Genomic DNA, 6,310 nt, shown 5'->3' on the forward strand with positions numbered 1-6,310 from the left:
GGTTTACGTCGAAGGGTAAATGTGATTTGGTGGGATTTATTTTAATCCTCCAGTTTTGGCACCATTTTTCAAGGGTGGTGATGTGGGATTGGAGGGTTTGGGATACAATGTAAGGATCATTTTATTTTTTAAGTTCAAGTTCAGTACACAGTCATTAATAAGGAAGAAAGTGTTCTATCCTCGAAAAAATCGTTTTTCAGGGTGGTGTGATGAAGAATTTTTTCAATGATTTCGACTGTCAAAAATGACAGTTGAATCAATTTTAAATTTAATTGGATTAACAATTTCTGACACTAGCAACAGGAATTGCAGAGTTTGACAGTTATCTCATTTTCAATTATCCTTGGTAACCAAATTGTAGACGAGAAACAGGTTACTAAGTTACTAGAGTTTGCATTCTAGCATTGGCAAGAAACCTCAGGCAAGTCTGGAATATTTTTTGACCTGTAAATGTTTCATTGAAATCGGTGTTAGCTTCCCCTTGACAGTAAAAACTAGTCAGCTCTTCCAGTTACTTTGTCGAGGAGGTTATGAGTAATTAATTAATTACTTCTGTTATACAGGAACTAGGACCTACAGCCTTATGAAAAAGAAGAAAAGGTATAGGAATGATAGATCCAGAGAAGATAGAGTGAAATAAATGTTCAATATAAATTTCCAAAAAATAGCACTACAATGTACTAATCAATTATGTATTTTGTTATTAAGTGCCTCCTAAGGAGGAGAATTCCCTGAAGGGAATAAACCCTTTGGTTTATAAATTTTGTACTTAGTCAACTCTGTGAGCTACTAAACGGTCTCGAGAGATTCGACGTATGAGACGATTACTTCTTGTGGATGAGAAGATGCTATTGTAATCTTTATCGATTCAAATAATACATTTATGAATATTGCAACGTATGAAATTGTTATTACATTTGTAAAATTCAATTATCTACAAATATTTTATCATTATGCTATTTTGTTTATTTATTTTTCATACAGATAGTTTGATTGTTTTTTTTTAATTATTTTTTTATTCATTTATTTTATTTTATTTTAGTATGTATGAGATCATTCATCACTATTACCTATTGCTCACAACTGTGTGGCAGATTGTAATATCTATCAATAAATAAAAAGTATTAGTAAAAAAAAAAAAAATTATTTACAAGAAATAGAAATATTAAGGCGGAAACGGTGGCAGAGCGGTAACGCGCTTGTCTATCAAAGGTTGCTAGTTCGAGCCCGACTATACCTGGGATTTTTTCAACCATATAATTACACAATGCTCATTCTTGGTCACTTGTGAGGCCCGTTAGCCAATGGTTGTCACTCACAAAAATAGGCGTGGGAGTGACGGACCCACCCTACGAAAACCTTCTCAAGAGACACGCGATGTATTTCCTTAGTACGTCGCGCGAGGCCTTGGACCTTCACGGTCTGTCCGGGCAGAAGAAGAAGTACAGATATTTTTTTTTAATCATTTATTTATTGTTATTTACAACTGTATAACACATATACAACAAGTAAATTTGCTGTAGGTGAGATAGTGACATGATACAAACATGTGGAGAATCTATCCATTGATAAAACTCCAATAACATTTCTAGAAGAGAAGATCCCGAGGCCAACTTCTTTTCAGACGCCTAGGAGGATTATTAGGTAATGAAGGAGAAGCCAGGTTAGAAACAAGTGGATTTGGATGGTTGGGAAGTTTTCCATGGAAGGAATGGTATCTAGTTTTGGCCAAATCGGCAACATATGGAACATTGAAGTCATGATGGATGACTTGATTTGTGACAAAGTAAGGAGCAAAAGACAAAAGTAATTTTGGACTGTAAGGATTGGATTCGGGAGGAATTAGATGGTTTAGTGGAGCCCCAAAGCTCAACTCCGTATGTCCAAATAGACCTGATAATAGTCATGTAGATCAGTCTTTTGTAATGGATTGGCAATTTAGACCGTTTGTCTAGTAAATGTTGTAATAAGTACAGATATTAAAATAAAATGTTTGTGAGATGATCGTGTCGACAGCTAGATAGCACCAGCTGGCTCAGAATGGTACTAATAAATAGTATGGGGTCGATTCAACTTCATTGGCTAATCACTCCTCTCTTTTCTTTGGGGTCATTGATTTTTCCTAACTACTTTTGTTTCTCATTTTAAACCAAAGTAATTCTTTCTTGAATTATGATGACTGAGGTAGGGAGTGGAAAATGCAACAGCTCTTTTTACCTCATCATTGATGACTCTCTCTGTAAAAAGAGATCACACTCTTATAATCTCTTTATGGGCTAATTACCCATCTCTGTCTCCAAGCATTTTGTGCTTTATTAAGCAAACTATTTCCTGGAACTAAGAATAGATTCGAACAATAATGACTTGGAAAGAAGCTATTTTTAACTTTCGAAATTTTTTCTTCTATGGAATTTTTATGAGAGCGATAAAGGTTAATCCCAGGTAGCTCGTTGAGTGTCAATTAATCTTTGGCGGAGTGGTTGCCTGTCCCCGATGAAAAATAGTGTATCCTCACCTCGGAGACCATTTATGATGACGTCCATGGCGTCAAATGTGATAGATGGATATCTCCTAGCGTCGAATCTTAGTTAGTGGCATTGATCTCACTTCCGTTTCCTCCCCCGGGGACGTCTCATTTCCTCTCCTCCTTCCACCGAAAGAATAACTTCCTCTGTTCCTCTCATCATTATCCTTCAAGGGTGATAGGAAACTAGCTTTGTAGTATTGATGATAAATAGGAATATCGAAATTTATGTGAGGTTTCAGTGTTTCACTGATAATAATAATAATATTATCGATAATAATAATTATTACTGATAATAATAATAATATTCGCATCTCTACATTAGAAAGTTGTTCAAGAAGAAAACAATTATTTGTAATAATTTCAGTTGTTTTCACTTTCATGTATCTATGTATTATATATTCAGGGAGGGGGGTACCATAACCCTACTCTCCTTCTAAGCAAAAATGAGGCTAATGGGTGAGGAGTAGGCCACGCCCCTTGAAAGTTAATAGGGATTTCGCATATTAAAATAATTATCTGTAAAACCGTTCATTAAATCGCAAATGTGATTAAGAGAATACAAGTTGTAGTAAATGTTATTTTCAATAGTTTAGTATATTATTAATAAAACTTCAATAATTTGTTCTTGAGAAATTCAGGCTTTTTTGTTATACTCAGACTCATTTCAATATAGATATTAAGGATCCCAAAATATATTTTCTGTTCTAAAAAGTAAGAAGTGAATATAAAATTGAATTTACTTGGTCAGTTTTTCAAATAATGCTTTATAGGAGCAGTTAATAACAAAATAATTTCTTTTAAGGAATATACTAATCTGAATTATCTCTAAGGAAGTCTGCTGAGTCAATTCATTTAAAAATTTTTGAGGTTAATGACTTCCATTTTGAATGAAATATTTATTAATTATTCATAACATTGTACAACGTTTCGGGACCACTGTCCCATATTCATGCACTTTAAAACCTACAACAATAATAAAACTTATGTTAGTTTTATTATTGTTGTAGGTTTTAAAGTGCATGAATATGGGACAGTGGTCCCGAAACGTTGTACAATGTTATGAATAATTAATAAATATTTCATTCAAAATGGAAGTCATTAACCTCAAAAAAATTTTAAAGGAATATATTAAAATTTAAGGTTTGACACAAATAAATAATTGCTTCCGATATAATGAATAAAGTCGTTTATTAAAAAAAAAGTAAAAACAGTAAATAATATTTTTATAATGTTTTATGTTTACAACAAAAAAGACTAAGAATTAATTGAAATTGATAAAAAAAACAATATCAAAAACAAAATGTCAGTACACTTTGAGAAACTCAAATTTTTTTGTTATCCCCTGCCTTGCTATTTCTGGTATATGGAGTGTGGTAACAACTCACAACTGTTAAATATGGCCTACTTGATGCCACGCCTACGAAAGGAATAGATCCTATGTTCTTTAGCGTCTCTCTTCCTGGAAGCCTACCACCTCCACCATACTGCTTCCTCCAAGTGAAGATATATTAAGGAGCAGTATTGTGATCCTACAAAATTTTAATTCTAGTTTTAGTGGGAAATACACCTTATGAGGTACTCCGGGATAAAACAACAAGCAAAATGATCTGCATGGAGGGAGGAGATAGAGGGGGGGCGGAAGGGGGCCGGAAGGGGGCTGGAGGGGGCAGCAAACAATATTTTTTTTCGAGCAAATACTAATTGTATTAACTAATAAAGCACTGCCACAATTATATATAATGTTCTTAAAATTTTGTTTCATTGTCCTTTTCCGTGCTGAAATGTCACAACCTGATTGATTATGGCTTGCCTTCCCTCCCCCCGCTAGTTTTGACTCTGAGTACGCCCTTGTATGTATGTGTGAATAACCTAGCTCAAAACTGAAATTGTATGTTTAGTACAGCTCAATGGTTGGAATGTTACGGCAAAGTTTTAGTTAAAATCGACTCACCGAAAGTGCCACCTTACTTTAACGTTTCTGTGATACATGCATTTTTTTGATTTTCTGAAAAACAGCTTAAACGATTGAAGTTCATTTGTCAGGGAAAAACCAAAACTGCCTGATCATTCCCGATTGCATCACTACTTCTTAAATTATTATGATTAAACTCGGTATGTCAGTGCATAATCAGGTAATCATTAGTGTTTTAAAAAAGTAGATGCGAATTTGTATTTATTTTATTGTTACTTAAATTTAATTTTCTGTCTTCTACATAAATTATTTTATTTATTTTTAAAAATATCTTTATTGAAATTTACAACTATATATTATATAATACATTCAGTAAATTTGATCTTAGTTAAAATTTAGTGTTACAGTCGTGTAGAGGAACTCGAGAAAATTGGTAGCACTCTAATGACATTTTACATCTCGTGGCCATCTTCCTTTCAGGCCCCTCGGAGAATTGTCAAGAATAAAAGAGGATGCATGGTTAGAAACTAGGGGATTTGAGTGGTTAGAGAGTTTATAATGGAAGGATTGATATCTGGTTCGGGCTAGATTGGTTACATAAGGAACATTAAGGTCTTTATGTATGATTTTATTTGTGACAAAGTAACGACTATTTTGGATTGTAAGGATTGGATACGAGACGAATTCGATGGTTTAGTGGAGCCCCAAAGAAAAATGTGGAACGCTTCACGATTTTGCGTGTCATCCTTGCGCAGGGGCCATGCTAAACTTCTCAGTGTCGTTCCAATCTTAGTATATGTTCCGCCAAAGCGAGTACACATAAACTATTATTTTTTTTATTTTATAATATTTTTGATATATATTCATGTATTATTTAGAAGTCACTGAATTTACTAAACTACCTTCAATTTGTTAATTTATATGTACATATGTACTGCGCGGGAGTCTTTTTCGATATAGAGCAGGCTTTTCATCGAGTCTGGCACCCGGGACTGCTTTACAAACTCCGTAAATTCCTACCTCCTACATATTTTCTCATCATCCGTTCCTTTCTTACTAATACATTATTTCAAGTAAACCACAATGGTTCCTATTCATCCCTCTATTTTCAATCCGCTGGTGTTCCTCAAGGTAGTATTCTCGGTCCCATCCTCTACACCATCTATACAGCTGACATACCAACAACTCCTAACACTATCCTTACCACGTATGCTGATGACACATGTGTGCTCACAGTTAGTGATAACCCTTTGATTGCATCCCAATTCTCCAGTCCCATATCACAATCCTCGAAGAATGGTGTCGAAATTGGAGGATAAAGATAAATCCCAACAAATCACATTTACTCTTCGTCGTAAACCTGCCGACTGCCCTACAGTATACTTTAATAATGTGGCTCTTACCCCTGTAGAACAGATTCGTTATCTTGGACTACATCTTGACAAACGACTAACTTGGAATCCTCACACAAGACTGAAAAGACAGGAAACGCAGAATCCGACTACTACAGCACTTACTAGACAAACGGTCTAAACTTCCAACTCATTACAAAAGACTGATCTACATAACAATAATAAGGCCCATCTGGACACACGGAGTTGAGCTTTGGGGCTCCACTAAACCTTCGAATTCCTCTCGTATCCAATCTTTACAATCCAAAATCCTTCGTAAAATCCTCAATGCTCCTTATTTTGTAACTAATAAAACCATCTATAAAGACCTAAATGTTCCTTATGTAACCGATCTAGCCCGAACCCGATATTATTCCTTCCATAATAAACTCCCTAACCACCCAAACCCACTCGTTTCTAACCTTGCTTCCTCTTCCATTCCTGGCAATCCTCCAAGGCGCCTGAAAAGAAGATGGCCTC

General features: G+C 34.8%; 1 non-coding gene across 1 annotated transcript; it reads right to left on the reverse strand.

The window, feature by feature from the left end:
• Positions 1-5,149: 5,149 nt before the first annotated feature.
• LOC112210868 (U6 spliceosomal RNA) lies at positions 5,150-5,256 on the reverse strand. Its single transcript, XR_002945345.1, has one exon. It is a non-coding gene; the product is annotated as a U6 spliceosomal RNA (small nuclear RNA).
• Between the last annotated feature and the right edge of the window lie 1,054 nt (positions 5,257-6,310).

Source organism: Halyomorpha halys, unplaced genomic scaffold, assembly GCF_000696795.3.
Source record: "Halyomorpha halys isolate HHAL.00 unplaced genomic scaffold, Hhal_1.1 Scaffold13.1, whole genome shotgun sequence".
In the NCBI taxonomy this organism is placed as follows: domain Eukaryota; kingdom Metazoa; phylum Arthropoda; class Insecta; order Hemiptera; family Pentatomidae; genus Halyomorpha; species Halyomorpha halys.